Source organism: Bos taurus, chromosome 8 (genome assembly GCF_002263795.3).
Source record: "Bos taurus isolate L1 Dominette 01449 registration number 42190680 breed Hereford chromosome 8, ARS-UCD2.0, whole genome shotgun sequence".
Lineage (NCBI taxonomy): Eukaryota > Metazoa > Chordata > Mammalia > Artiodactyla > Bovidae > Bos > Bos taurus.
The window spans coordinates 7,929,223-7,945,654 of record NC_037335.1 but is presented as its reverse complement, the minus strand read 5'-3'; positions in this window follow the sequence as shown (position 1 = coordinate 7,945,654).

Here is a 16,432-nt window from a genome sequence, read left to right as displayed (position 1 = left end):
ATCAGTCGAGTACCTGCGGGCTCAGGAATTCTATGTGCTGTCAAAGCAGCCAAGGCCTCCAACTCCGTGCCAGCACCGTGTCATACAATAGCGATTTGCTAAGATGCCATGCCAGCGTTCCTGCTGTGTAACCCTGGAAGAAAGAAGCAAGTTCTGCACGTGGTTAAGACTCAGAAGGCATCTGCCAAGAAGTATGGACTGTGCATTGGGGAAATCGGGTCAGGTTGCCTGAGCCAGTTATTACAGGAGTAGTTTATGGCAAAAATCGTAGCTAAGGAACTTAGAAACATGAAAAACCCTGACTTCTCATTCTTTGTGCAGTTAATTTCACAAGTGGGAAGGAGGGAAGCTATGCTGGTTGTTGTTGGGAAATGAGAACAAATAACCAGGTCGGAAACGGTGGCACCAGTATTGGGGGTGGATGCGACCCAGCAACCTCGGGTCAGATCGAACAGAGAGTGGGGGTTACCAGTTCCTCACCTCTGATCAGAGAGCAACCTGAACCCTGAACTCATCTCCAAGTATGCCTGTGAACAAAAACACCCCAGCGGGGCATCAGTAGAAAGTGTGGGAAAGGCGCACCCTGGAAGGGCAGGCTGAAAGTCTCCCCAAGGGCTTTTCACTGGGTGCTGGTTCATAGACGGCCGTCTTCTCACTGTGTCCTCATGCAGTGGAGGCAAGGGGTCCCTTGAGGGGGTCTCTTTTATAAGGACACTAATTCCCCTCTCTGATGGCTCATCCTCTTAACCTAATCACCTCCCAGAGGCCCCATCTCCTCATCCCATCACAACCTGGATTAGGATTCAACATGAATTTTGGGGACACACAAACATTCAGTCCTTCCAATTTACCTGATGCACCCTTAAACCAGGGAGACCCCAGTGACTCCCTGGGTTACATGTATGCTTGATTCTGCCTGTTCTCCTGTCTTGCTACTCAAAGTGAGGTCTACCGGCTGCAGCACCATCCCTGGGAGCTTGTTAGAAATGCAGACTCTGAGGTCACAGACCTGTGAGTTTTAATTAGAATTAACAGGAACCCAGGCAACTCTCAGGCACACGGACATTTTGGAGAAATGCTGGTAAGCTTGATCCCAGAAAAGGTGTGGCCAAGGGAGACACACAGTTGTGGTTGCAAATCCTGACTCCACCCTCCCACCCAGCTGACCCACTGCAGGTTACTCACCTCCTCTGAACCTCAGTGTCCTCGCCTGCAAAATGTGGACAGTCACAGCGCCCAGTTTGTAGGACTGGAAGACGAATTGCATAGGCTGGTGTTTGAGAAGATCCTGGTGTGTAGTGGGTGACTGGTGGGTAAGAATTCTTTTTCTGGAGCTTTCCTCCTGGCAGATTCTTCAGGTATGGAGCTGAGAAAGCAGTGTATTTCTTCAAATGGATGAATTACTCCCAGAAGAATTTATGCTTTTGAACTGAGGTGTTGGAGAAGACTCTTGAGAGTCCCTTGGACAGCAAGGAGCTCAAACCAGTCAATCCTAAAGGAAATCAACCCTGAATTTGGAAGGACTGATGCTGAAGCTGAAGCTCCAATACTTTGGCCACCTGATGCGAAGAGCCTACTTATTGGAAAAGACCCTGATACTGGGAAAGATTGGGGGCAGGAGGAGAAGGGGGTGACAAAGGATGAGATGGTTGGATGGCATCACTGACTCAACAGACATGAGTTTGCACAAACTCAGGGAGATAGTGAAGGACAAGGAAGCCTGGCGTGCTGCAGTCTATGGGGTCACAAAGATTTGGACGCGACTGAGTGACTAAACAACAACACTGGTGCAAGATATTGCTTTGGATCATTTACAGAACCTCTCACCTGGGATTGTGCCCAGGGAGCACCCTCGTGCACTGGGATGAGGTTGACAAGTGTCGGGAGGGCGCTCCCTGCGGTGGGGAAGGAGATCCACCCCCTCTGACTGCCCGTGACCACGTGGCAAGCGGTGGCCCAGCCCCTCAGAAACCCAGTGGCTGATCAGATCTGTCCAGGCGCAGCCTGACACCCATGGCAGCTCAGCTCCACATCTCACAGACTTGGGAGAAAGGAGCAGAGGGGCAGGTTCACATCAGCCATTTTAGGAGCTTGGCTGGAAAGGGAGAGAGATCTGTGATAGTTGAGAATCAAAGGATTTTTAAGAAAGATGAGAACTGAAATGTTATGCGGGTAGGGGTAACTAAACTAGCATTTATTCAGCACCTGATATTGTTTCTATAGCTTTACTTTTAATTTATTTTTTTATTAATTCTTTTTTTAATATAAATTTATTTATTTTAATTGGAGGCTAATTACTTTACAATATTGTATTGGTTTTTACCATACATTGATGTGAATCTGCCACAGGTGTACACGTGTTCCCCATCCCTCTGGGTCATTCCAGTCCACCAGCCCCATGCATCCTGTATCATGCATCGAACCTGGACTGGCGATTCGTTTCACATATGATAATACACATGTTTCAATGCCATTCTCCCAAACTATCCCACCCTCGCCCTCTCCCACAGAGTCCAAAAGACTGTTCTATACATCTGTGTCTCTTTTGCTGTCTTGCATACAGGGTTATCGTTGCTGCTGCAGCTGCTGCTAAGTCACTTCAGTTGTGTCCGACTCTGTGCGACCCCACAGACAGCAGCCCACCAGGCTCCCCCATCCCTGGGATTCTCCAGGCAAGAACACTGGAGTGGGTTGCCGTTTCCTTCTCCAATGCATGAAAGTGAAAAGTGAAAGTGAAGTCCCTCAGTCGTGTCCGACTCTTAGCGACCCCATGGACTGCAGCCTACCAGGCTCCTCCATCCATAGGATTTTCCAGGCAAGAGTACTGGAGTGGGGTGCCATCGCCTTCTCCGGGGTTATCATTACCATCTTTCTAAATTCCATATATATGCGTTAGTATACTGTATTGGTGTTTTTCTTTCTGGCTTACTTCACTCTGTATAATAGGGGAAACTGTACGGTAGAACATATCTATAGGAAAGTGCATACAGTTCAAAGTCCAGTTTAAGAAATACTTATAAAGCAAAGTCCTGTGTGGCCACCAACCAGCTCAAGAGGCAGAACCATGCCCGCACCGGAAGCCAGTGTGGACCATGGCCTCCCAGCAGGAGACCACGCATGTCCATGGTACTTTCTTAGTGTCCCTGTTTTAGGCAGGAGGTTCAGGTAGGTTAACTACGTTCCCAGGGTCACACAGATCATAAGCAGTAGAGCCAGAATTCAAACCCATGCGTGTCCGACTGCAGAATGGGACTAAGGATCAGGGCTCCTGCATGGGAATGGGGCAGGACAGGGGCCCAGGCCAAGGTGAGGTGGACAGGGTGAGGCATGGACCCAGAGCCAGAGCTCCCTGAGCAGGGGAGCATACAGGAGAGGTGAAGGGGGAGCCCACCCCACATGCATCTGTCCTCAGGTCCCCCAACTGTGCCTAGCATCCTTGCATCTTCCTAAAACACAGAGAGCTTGGCGAGCAGGTCTGGCCCAGCCAGATCACCAATGAAAGAGCGTCCATGGGAGTGACAGAAAGCCCAGAGGAAGGATGGACCTTCCCCCCAGAGGGAAAGGTCCCAGGGGCTTCAGGGCCCCCTGCTCTCAAGGGTGCTGGGCTGTTTCCAGAGGAAAATGCTCTGCTGGTTTGTTTGAGGTTCATGCTGGGTTTCAGGTGAGATAAGACGGATAACAAGGCCCTGATCAATGGCAGGTCAAGGTAAACCCCACTAGAAAGAGTTAGCATTCAGAGGCGGCCATGTGGCCATTACGCAACCTTCAGATCTGATTTCTGCTTTTCCATAAGCACCTGGGAATTTCCGAGACTTGTTTATATAAAATTAGAACCTCCTATAAGACATGTGACAAATGTCACACCCACCTTTGCCTTCCATCTGCCCACTTCCCACCCAAGCCCTGCAAAGTAAAGTTTATTTTTAGTTTCTTATGCATCTTTTCAGAGCTTTGAAAATGCATATCCATGCAAATAAAATACTGGAGTCTTATCCCCTCCTCCCTCCATTTAACACGAGTAACCAATTTTATACTGGCTTCACCTTGCGTTTTTCCCCCTAATTAAGAAAAGGTTTTGGCAGAATACATGCAACATGAAATTTGCCGTCTTGACCATTTTTATGTGTACAGTTCATTGGCACTAGGTACATTCACAGTGTTGTGCAACTGTCAGCATCATTCACCGCCCAGCTTTTTTCATCTTGCAAAACTGAAACTAAACTATAACCCCATTCCCCGCTCCTCCCGCCCCTGGTGACCTCCGTTCGACTTTCTGTCTGTATGCATTAGACTCCTCCAGGTACCTCACGGAAGTGGAATCACACAGTATTCGTCCCTTTGTGACTGGCTTATTTTGCTTAGTGTACTGTCTTCAGGGTTCATCCATACTGTAGCATGTGCTAGAATTTCCATCCGTTTACAAGGCTGAATAGTATTCCGTTGCATGAGAGACCACATTTTGATTATCTGTTCCTCCATCAATGGACACCTGGCTTACTTCACATGGTAGCTCTTATAAATAATGCTGAGTATACAAACATCTGTTTGAGTCCCTGCTTTCAATTCTTTTAGTTAAACACCCAGAAGTGCAATTGCTGGACCATCTGGCAGTTCTATTTTCAAATTTTTGAGGAACCTCCATACTGTCTTTCACAGCAGTTGTAACTGCTGTTACATAGAATGTAACATACTATGTTACATTCCCACTAGCAATGCATGTGGAGAAGGCGATGGCACCCCTCTCCAGTACTCTTGCCTGGAAAATCCCATGGACGGAAGAGCCTGGTAGGCTGCAGTCTATGGGGTCACTCAGAGTGGGACATGACTGAGCAACTTCACTTTCACTTTTCACTTTCATGCACTGGAGAAGGAAATGGCAACCCACTCCAGTGTTCTTGCCTGGAGAATCCCAGAGACGGGGGATGCCGTCTATGGGGTCGCACAGAGTCGGACACGACTGACACGACTTAGCAGCAGCAGCAGCAGCAGCATCCTCATAGGCATGAGGTGTTGGTTCACTGCAGTTTTGATTTACATTTTTCTAATATTTAGTGATGTTGAGCATCTTTCTGTGTGCTTATTGACCATTTGTATATCTTCTTGCAGAGAAGTTTAAGCCCTGTGGTCATTTTTAAAAAGAGTTGTTGCGGGTTTTGTTATTGAGTTTTAGGAGCTCTTTAAATATTCCGGATATTAATCTCTTATCAGATATATACATTTCAAATATTTTCTCCCATTCTCCTAGTCTCTTTCACCTGTTAACCACGTCCTTGTCTCCCATTCTCCTAGTCTCTTTCACCTGTTAACCACGTCCTTGTCTCCCATTCTCCTAGTCTCTTTCACCTGTTAACCACGTCCTTGGACTGCAAAAGTCTTTACTTCTGATGAACTTTATCTTTTTTTGTTTGGTCATCTCTGCTTTTGGTGTTGTAGCCAAGAAATCATGGCCAAGTGGAAAGTCATGAACTTTAAAAAATATCAAAATTAATACAGAAAAGTCCATGTGAAAAAATGATCAAAATCTGACTGAGATGGATATTGCATGATTTAACCTTCTTCACCTCACTGTGATCTCAGCCTTGTTCAATCCTGTCTTCACTGAAAATGTTGTTATTTTCTTCATATAGAGCTTGGGGGCATTAATTTTGACCTTTAAAAATATTGCGTTAAAAGTATCTGTTGTCTTGATTACTGAGGTTCCTGACGCCCCTAACATTTTGTGCCTGAGCTGAGTTCCTCCCTCCCCTCACCCTAACACAGCCCTGCTCCAGACACAGAAGCTCTCTAGTCATCTTCATGTGCGGCCAGCTCTCCTTTAAGGCTGGACACCCACCTCTGCAGAGAAGCCCTCTGCTCTGCCAGCAGTCAGTGGACAAGTGTTCACTGCACTAACTCATCCTGATCTCCACCAGGGGTGTGTTGGCCTGTGTTTAACAGCTGACTCTTGGCAGAGTAGGGATGGGCAGTGTGAGCAGTTTTCCATGATGTAGTTTCTTCCATATGAAAGTTCAAGCCACAAAAAAAAAGATGTTGCTGAAATCAGAGCTGGGAAGAGCTGGCAACGGGCAGATCCAAGCCATAAGAGGTATTGAAGGGAAAACCCATGGCCAGTGGGAGAGGGAGCAGTGCCTCTCCAAAGATGTTGTCACTGGGCTTTGAAATTGCAACACATCAGCCAAAGGTTAACTGGGATAGCAAAGGAGATTTCATGCAGGAACTCGGTTCCGCAGGGGATGGAGAGGTTCTGAATCACCCAGGGACCATGTAAGTCCAGGAGCAGATGGACTGCCCTCCATCCCTGGGCTGAGAGAGAGGAGGAGGCGATGGTAGGTACCAGAGCCAGGGGCTTGCGTGCAGTGCTGGAGCTGCAGACGAGATGGAGATGCTGTTGGACATGCTGCCAGAGGGAGGGATGAGAGCAAGAGCCTGGTGTCTCTTCTCCTGAATTCCCATCCCCACCAGCACCTCCCATTGGGCTGAACACAGCTGACAGCCGAGAAGGGGGTTTGCAGGCTTCAGGCTGCCCCTTCGAAACACAGCAGAGCAGGGAAAGTGTGAGGAACAGGTCTGAGGGCATCCAGGCCCAGAACGGGCACATCCAGGTGATGGGTATCTAGTGCTGGTCCATTCCCATAGTGCCCATTGCAAGAGTCAAGGGTACAGATGGTCTGGCTCTGTGATTCTGAGTGCTGCTGCTGCTGCTAAGTCACTTCAGTCGTGTCCGACTCTGTGCGACCCCATGACGGCAGCCCACCAGGCTCCCCCGTCCCTGGGATTCTCCAGGCAAGAATACTGGAGTGGGTTGCCATTTCCTTCTCCAATGTATGAAAGTGAAAAGTGAAATTGAAGTCGCTCAGTTGTGTCCAACTCTTAGGGACCCCATGGACTGTGGCCCACCAGGATCCTCTGTCCATGGGGTTTTCCAGGCAAGAGTACTGGAGTGGGGTACCATTGCCTTCTCCGGTGATTCTGAGTATTGAGTGGTAATTAGATTACCTACAGAGGGAAAGGAGTGTGGGGCTTAAACAGCTGAGGACTTTATATTTAAATGTGAAACTTAGATAATTCCTGTAGAGCAGGAAACTGAAATGGGAGTGATTAAATATTTGGGAAAAAAATTTTAAATTAGAGACTTGGCTTGCTGCTCCTGCTGCTGCTAAGTCGCTTCAGTCATGTCCGACTCTGTGCAACCCCATAGATGGCAGCCCACCAGGCTCCCCCATCCCTGGGATTCTCCAGGCAAGAATACTGGAGTGGGTTGCCATTTCCTTCTCCAATGCATGAAAGTGAAAAGTGAAAGTGAAGTCGCTCAGTCATGTCTGACTCTTAGCGACCCCATGGACTGCAGCCCACCAGGCACCCCCGTTCATGGGATTTTCCAGGCAAGAGTACTGGAGACTTGGCTTAAGTATCAATAAATAATATTCTAGCAGACAAATTAGAGACTTGATTCAAGTAAATAATATTCTGCTGCTGTTAAGTCGCTTCAGTCATGTCCAACTCTGTGCGACCCCATAGACAGCCCACCAGGCTCCCCCGTCCCTGGGATTCTCCAGGCAAGAACACGGGAGTGGGTTGCCATTTCGTTCTCCAATGCATGAAAGTGAAAAGTGAAAGTGAAGTCGCTCAGTCGTGTCCGACTCTTAGCAACCCCATGGACTGTAGCCCACCAGACTTCTCCATCCTAACATACCTCAAAACTTTGTTTTGTTTCATAAGAAAGAAATATTTCAGTTATTAAAGCTGAAAAATTATTTTGATGAATGATAAAGGTGTTACACTTACAAACATTGAGAAAGAGAAGCAGAAGATAATGCGAAAAGATGAGATAATGAAAAATATAAAAGTGAAAGTCAGTCAGTCTAACTCTCTGCAACCCCATGACTGAAATCTCCAGGCCAGAATACTGGAGTGGGTAGCTGTTCCCTTCTCCAGGGGATCTTCCCAACCCAGGGATCAAACCTAGATCTCCCTCATTGCAGGTGGATTCTTTACCAGCTGAGCCACCAGAAAAGCCCAAGAATATTGGCATGGGTAGCCTATCTCTTCTCCAGCAGATCTTCCTGACCCAGGAGTTGAACCTGGGTCTCCTACATTGTAGGAGGATTCTTTACCAGCTGAGCTACTAGGGAAGTCCAATGAAGATATAGGTCATACATAAATACATATAGAGAAAAAAATAAAGAATATTTAAAGTAATGAAACATCAATTGTAAGAGAAAATTATTCATTTTAAAATAAATTATATATAAATGCACATTTGATGACAAAAGTAAAAACCATCTTGGAAGTTCCTTCCATATGGCTGATTGATAGTCAGGAAACTTCATGGGCTGCAGGTGAACATAAGTTGATAAAATTAAACCAATTATTTAATAGGACATTTCAATAAACATTTTTATGACTTAGTTGGTAACAGAAATATTGAATAAATAGAAGTATCAAGCAGTACCATAACGGCTAAGAAATTCTTTAGTGACATTCCTTAGTTCAGTAGAAGATTCAGCACAAAAAATGAAACCATTGATACTGAGACGTTTACTTAGGATGAAAGTCACCTACCAAATATCATGGTTGAGAGTTTGGTATGATTCTGTAAGTCAAATTATGGTTCAGACAATTACAGTTTCATCTAGCAGGTAACAGCTTGCCAGCCAAAAAAAAAAAAAGGGGGCAAAACTTTAAAAGATCAATGCTTGAAACTGCTAAAATGATTTATTGATTTATTTTCTCAGTGATTTTATATTCCTTGATATGTCATTGTAGCAGCTCTATTAGTTTATTTTGATATTAGAATACATTTTGCTGATTTGATTTGCATTTGATTTACATGACTATTCCTGCTGCTAAATAATATTTTCAGATCACATGGGGAACTCATTTATAGAGGAGAGGCTGCAGCTGAATTTCAATTGGTAAGTTGGGAGGGGGCTTCAGCCCATAAATATGAACATAAACCTTGCCCATAAATATGAACAGGGACACGTGAAAGAGCCTGTGTGATGCGTGTGCTCAGTTGCATCCGACTCTTTGTGACCCCATGGACTGTAGCCCACCAGGCTCCTCTGTCCATGGAATTCTCCAGGCAGAAATACTGGAGTGAGTGCCATTTCTTCCTCCAGGGAATCATCCCAACCTAGGGATCAAACCTGCATCTCCTGCATTGGCAGGCAGATTCTTTACCACTAAGCCATCTGGGAAGCTAAAAGAGCTGATACAGAGGCTCGTTTGGACAACCAAATGTGGGCAGGGAAAGCTTCCTCACTGTCATTCACTCGACAAATGAATACGCCAAAATTTTAAAAAAGATTGAGATGCACAAAACCGAGGTGTCCTTCATGAGAATGCTTCTCATCACGGAAAAGAAGAATAACCGTCTTTGCTTTCTTTCCCCTGCCCTCAAAAAGCAGGACATGTGTAAATAAAAGGTATGTATCACAGAAGTGCCCCAACCTACACCACCTCCTTCCCAGAGAAATGTTTATAATTGGAGGTATTTGTGATGATTTATAAAAGAGTTGTTTTAAAACTTGTGAAAAAAGGCAAAAAAGTCCTGTGTTTTCTTGACTTATCAGATTTTATAATTATGCTAAAAAGCATGTCAAAACTCTAACATTACCATTTCTCAAGCAGGCTAGGGCTGTCAGGCTGGAGGCTGACAGCCCTATTAAAAACGGTGCTGTGTGTTCTGGATCCCGCGAGCCAGCTCTGATTTAAATGGCTCTTTCCTACTCTGAGCATCAGCGCCCTTGTACTAGTCAGGTTCTTCCTCCATTTGACTTTGGAAAATGCCATTGTACTTCTTGGAAAACAAGACAGTCCAGACATGGTGCCCTACCTTGTGCCCATTCGGTGAGTCACTAGGAGCTGATGGGATTTCGGTAGGAAGTAACAGCTGGTGTGAGGATCACACACAGGAGAAAACAGTCCTGAGCTGAACAGGGTTTAACACTGGCTTTTAAGTTCCTGGAAGGCCAGGACTGTGTCTTAATCCTTTCTGAATGACATGTTCCTAACAATGCCTCCCCACCGCAGAGTATTTGTTGAAACGAAATGCTCATAAATAAAGCATTGTTAAATACAACAGTCGGTGTTATAGTCATTCTATCGCTGGAAAAACACGTGTGGACTGCTGTGAGCAAGAACATGAATGTTACAGCCTAGTTCTACTTATCTAGATCTGTTCCTGTTGTTATTGATACGTTATTACTCACAGTGATTTCAAGTGATTTCAATTAATTAACATAGTAACTGAGTTACATTTCTTAGGGCACAAGAGGTGACCGAATTCAGAAAACAAAGTTGCTTGGCACTTGAACTTGAATCCCAGGTCTATCATCTTCTATGCGGTCCTAAAAAAAATAAATCACCGATTTCTGAGCCTCAGTCTCCTTTTCTGTAGTGATGAAGACAACAATAATACCTAAGTCAAGAGTGAATGGGAGTACTGTGAAGACGTCTGGTCATAGACCATAAAATCCCGTGTGGATATGAAAGGCTCTCTGCAAAGATTGTAACTGTGTGTAAGCACGGCCTGCACTCGATTCAGAGAAATAATCAACTGAACCTCCTGGGGGCAGCATATGACTTTGCTCCACATCATGAACATTTGGTGTTCCTAGTCTTTTTTAGTATTTCTCACAGGTGTGAAGTGGTACGCATGTGTGCTACGTCGTTTCAGTCGTGTCCGAATCTTTGCGACCCTGTGGTTTGTAGCCTGCCCAGCTCCTCTGTCCACAGGGATTCTCCAGGCAAGTGGGTTGCCATGCCCTCCTCCAGGGGATCTTCCCAAGCCAGGGATCGAACCCACGTCTCTTGCATTGGCAGGCAGGTTCTTTACCACTAGCGCCCCCTGGGAAGCCTGGGAAGTGGCGCACCATTGTGGTTTTAGTTTTCATTTCCCTGATGACAGGTGGTGTTGAGCATCTTTTCACATGCTTAATGGCCACTTGTTTTCCTGTGAAGGGTGTGTTTGAATTTTTTTGCACATTAAAAAAATTAAGTTGTCTTTTTATTACTGAGTTCTAAGAAGCTTTTTAAAAATTTTCTGGCTACAAGTTCTTTGTCAGACATATATATTGAGAATGTTTTCTCCCAGTTTGTGGTTTATTTTTCCATAAGCAATCTCTTCTCAAAGATCAGAAGTTTTACATTTTGATAAAGTCCAATTTGTTAAAATTTTTTGGTTTGGGTTTTTTTTTTTTTTTTTTTTTTGCGTTTTTATATAAAAAGATCTTTGCTTATCCCAAGGTCATACAGGTTTCTAAAATTGACACAAAACATGAATCTCTGTTGAGATGGCATGAATAAAACCAAAGAGCCATATAAACCTTCAGCTTCTAGTCACCTTGCTTTCCTAGAATTGGCATATTGCCTGGCACATAGTAAATACTAAAAAGTATCGGTAGAATTTAATTTAATTGTGACAGTGTATTCCAACTAGAGATTTCTGTTTTTGAGGGATGGAAATAGCATTTGAACTTTCCACCAAATATGTAAAGAGATGACAATCATAAATGGAAATACCAAGGTGTAAAGTCTTGACGATGCTACAGTCTTTGGAAAACAAACCACGTATTAGTAGATTCCTCTGTTTCTCCAGCAGGGGGCATTATAGGATTTCCTTAACTCAATAAGTGTTAGTCTCTCTCAGTCCTGTTTGCGACTCCGTGGACTGTAGCCCATCAGGCTCCTCTGTCCGTGGGATTCTCCAGGCAAGAACACGGGAGTGGGTTGCCATTCCCTTCTCCAGGGGATCTTTCCAACCCAGGGATCAAACCTGGGTCTCCCACATTGCAGGCGGATTCTTCACCATCTGAACCACCAAACTCCATGTTAAAAATCTGAAAAAAAAACTAAAAATTATTTACAGTACTGGGGAAGAACTTCTCAGATTTGTCTTCTCAGACCCCCTTCTCTGTGTGGGTCCCGAGGCAAGGTTCTGCAGGGAAGAGAGGGTGCTGGGAAGAGCCAAGATGAGGAGCTAGGAGGTCTTGGTGCCTTCCCAGTTGTGCATCACCCAGACGGTGACAGTGGTCCGCCACTCCAGCTCTTGGACCTGCTTCTTTGAAGGACAGGAGAAAAAAAAGTCGTACTCAGATTGCTAACGCCACCTGACTCTGACAGCATGTGGTGTGCCCCACCTGCAGCTTGGGGTTGATATAAAGCCATGCTCTTCTGACGTTATATGATTGAATTCCAGCCCCATTCCATCAGGGCAAATCTCTCTCCTGTCCCTTCTTCCCTAAGGCTCATCACTCCCCAAGACTGCTTCTTGCTCTCTGCTTTGTCCCTTTAAGCAGAGCTGTCACCTCCTCCTGTGTCCCAGCCCCTGGGGTGCATGTCTCACTGCACATCTGTGTTCCTACGAAGGAGCCAAGCATTCAGCCTTAGAGGTCCTTTTGAAGCTGTAGAGGCATCAAGGTCATTTTCTTCAGGAGGCTTCTTGTGTGGGTGCAGTTTGTCCACCCCTCCCAGGCAGCTAACAGCACAGAGACCTGGCTCTCCTCCCCCAGGGGGATGGTCAGTGAGTCTCTCTGATCCACTTTTCTGAAAGGGACCACTCAGGAAGACTCTGTGTCTCCTCTGCTAGAAACAGAAGCGGCTGAAAATGTTTAACAGAAACCTGCTTTCAGAGCATCCCTTTTCACTTCCCGGGCACCATGCTACATCTTTAGGATGGTACATTCAGTCTTTCCTTAGAGAGAGGTGTAGACAGCTGCGCTCAGAGGCTACTATGGTTGGGAGTGGGGGATATAGGGAACGACATTTTGTGTGTGGACAGTGTCAAAATTAAGACGTAGAACACCCAGTTGGTATCTGCAGAGAACTGAAGAATTGATAGGGGTGGGAAACTCACACATCTTCTGTTGGTGGTGGGGGGCGGGGTTTGTGTGAGTAAAAACCCAATGGTGTCGGCAGGCAGAGAGGCAGACAGAAGACCTCTTGAGAATCACCCACTCAGGTACTGCCAGAAGCCCAAAAGTTTGCCTGCTGGAATCCAGAGCAGCTCTGGGAATCACGTCTTAAAATAGCCTGACTCTTCCAATGGTTCTGTAAGCCCGGATGCCTTGGGTCAAGTCCTCCCCAGCTTGGGATGCTGGGACAATTCCACTCCCCACCCACCCTGACTGGTGCAATGGCGTAAGAGAGGGAGAGCCCTTGTTCTGCCTCAGTCTTGTTCCACCAGATGGGGCACCCTGACCAGGTGAGGCTCGAGGAGCAGTGGGTGGTGCCCGGGTCCCCCTTGGGAGAGAGTTTCCTTGAGGGAGGCAGAGTCCCTTAGGTTCTTTCTCAGGCTTCAGTTGTCCCCATGTCAGGAGGAAGGGGCTGGAAGAAGCATGACTGAGGGGCTCCCTGTCTGATAAAATAAAGGTCTAGGAAATAAACACACTCCAGTCCTGCAGAGCTGAACCATGCCTTGCTGGATCACTTCCCAGGGAATTTCCACCCACTATAGGCGCCTGTCCCTGCCGGTTGGGAAACATCCCCAATGGACTTATCTCTTTGCCGTGAGTGTGGGTGACTACTGTCCAGAGCGCTCCAATGTTTGAGGTTTCTCTTCCTGAATCAACTTCCCTCGGAGACCGCCTAGCTGTCTCCACCAATGTTTGCTTTGAGCCTGTGAACAGGGTATTTAAAAATAGCCTCGTCTGAAACCCTCCATGTGTCTGAGTGGTTCCCATCAGATTCCCATCAGATAGGTCCCTGGTTGTACTTGGCCGGTGTGTCCTGGCGGGGCCGCCACTGCTGTGCTCCCCCAGCCCTTCTTCCCCAGCCATCACAATCTCAGACTCGGGGCTTTGACAGGGAGTTAGAGTGAGAGATCCTCTGCTGTTGCAGAGAAGCCAAGGGGAATGCGGTCAACTGAGCACAAAGGCCCCTTTCTAAATAAGCCGGGTGAGGTCTGCACGGGGGCTCTCGGTCTTGACCGACATCACCTATGCCTGCAGCACACACTTAGCCAGAGCCACCAGGCAGCTAATGTAGCATCAGGCTGGGTCTCTGAAAGATGAACCTGCACTGTCCCCAAATCGTCACTTCCACTGTCCCCACACTCTGATCATTACCTGTCCAGCCTTTCTCCACCAGCCCTGTCATGCAGGGAGTCCCAGATGGCGTCTAGACCTCCAGCTGTGGACCCAGAGCTCTGGCACGGGAGCTCTAGCACTCCAGTCCTATATCTCCGTGTTCCTGCTTCCCTCCTTACTCAGTTGGGACTCCTTGATTCCACCCTGGTTGCCCTTTTGCAAAACACTTAACTCTTGCTTCCCCATCCTGCCATGCACCTGCCTGGCACACCCCCTTGCCACTCTGCCTGCTCTGTGTGAATGCTGTAGCATCTAACCATTGCTGGAGGGAAAAAAAACACACACACACAACCTCATTCTCAGGATTTGCATCACGCTGAAAGACCACCAGCCTCAAATGGGGAGCCAACACTGCCGGATGGTTCCACTACTCTTCCAAACAAATGAACATGCCCACTCGATGAGATAATTATTTCAAAACTTTCTTCCTGGACCTTCAACATTCCACCAACTCCACGTCACTCTCCTATTTTACAAGGACAGTAGGAAGGATCCAATGGGACTCTCCTCCTCTTCCCACCAGATTCCTTAAGCTACTCATCTTCAATCTTCCCTCTCATGACAATGAATGTCTTTGCTTCCCTCCCAGCCCGGCTCCCCCACTTACACGCTGACATTCCCCTCCTCTCCTCCTTAAGAACTTCATTGTTGCCATTACTTTCTTCTCTCTCCTGCACCATCCATTTCTTCTTTCCTAACAGATTATTCCCATTGTCAGCACCTTTATCATACATTTTATTATGATCCACTGTTTATGTACGATCAACACTCTATTATGCATTTATTTTGTTATACACTGTTTCAAGGAAACCAAAAATTGTTTCCCTGACTTCATGACTTTGTCCAGCTCCTATTTCTCAGCTCCCTTTACAGCAAACCAACTTGAAAGAATCCATTTCTTCACTTTCCATTTTGTCCTCAACCCACACAACTGGACTTCTGTGCTACCCCTGATCTGAAAGGGCTATTGTTGCTGTAATAAAGGACAAATGGGCTCTGTCTTGCTTGAAAGCACTGTTTATCTCTCTGTGTACCTTTTCTTTAATTTCTCCACAGCAGTCGATATTGACAACGCTCTCCTTGACACATTTTCCTCTTTAAGGCTCCCATGCCTCCTTCATCTGTTTTCCCCTGTACTTTACCAGCTGGTCTTTCTAAGTCTCCTTGGACTGTTCCTTCTTTATCAGAACCCTAGATGCTGGAGTCCCTAGGGTGTTGTACTTCAGTCAATACTTTCTTCCTAAATGAGTTTATCTGGGTATGCTGCTTTTTAATATCACCCAAACACCCAAATCCAGGTTCCCCAATTTATGCATCCAACATTGGTCTTTTCCTGAAGTCCAAGTTCTTGCAGCCTAGAATCTACTCACTTCCTGCTTGGATGTTTGACAGACATTTAAATATAACAGAACTGAGATGGAACTAACAACTAACTAATGTTGCCCGTCTCTTGCCTTGTGCTCCCCTCAAATTTTCTCATCTCAGTAAACAGCGACCCCCATCCAGCTGCTGACCAGAGAGCCATCCTTAGTCTCCAGCTACCAGTGGGTCCTGCTGGTTTTACCTCCGAAGTATCTAAAGGGTGTCGTGCAGTAGGTCCCAAAGTAAAGCAAGCATGCCTTCCCTGCCCGCTTTGTTCCTTTGAAGGTTTCTCTAAATGTCGGTGGACCACCTATGCTGGTCTCATGGGGGTGTTTGTTAGAACAGATTCCTAGGCCCTAAGCCAGAGCTGCACACCAGGACCCTTGAGCAGAGCCCAGGAATTTCCTGGGAATACGCATTTGCATCGGCTGCCCCAGGTGGTGCTTTATGCGGGCTTTGTTTTGAGGACCGCTGCTTGAGATGTTGAATGAGTTTGACACAAATTCTCCACAGGGGACAGTACATTACGAGGCAATGTACTTGGATGATGGAATTGTGATTTGAAATATACGCCCTGTGGGTCTGCTATCCAGCTGTGCTCTGAGTTTGACCCAAGTATTCTGAATCCAGTCACGTTTGAAGTGTTTAATGCAGGAGAGGGGCTTCCCAGGTGGCGCTAGTGGTAAAGAACCTGCCTGCCAATGCCAGAGATGCAAGAGACTTGGGTTCAAGCCCTGGGTCGGGAAGATCCCCTGGAGGAGGAAATGGCCCTCCTCTCCAGTATTCTTACCTGGAGAATCTCAAAGGAGCCTAGAGGGCTACAGTCCATGGGGTCGCAAAGAGTCAGACAGGACTGAAGCGACTTAGCACACAGGGTGGGAGACAGTGGGTTTGCTTTGGCTCTGGCTTTGGTCACAGTCAGGAATAATGGCTGGGTATCCTAATTTTGCATCCTGAGCTGGGAAGCTCTTGATGGCATC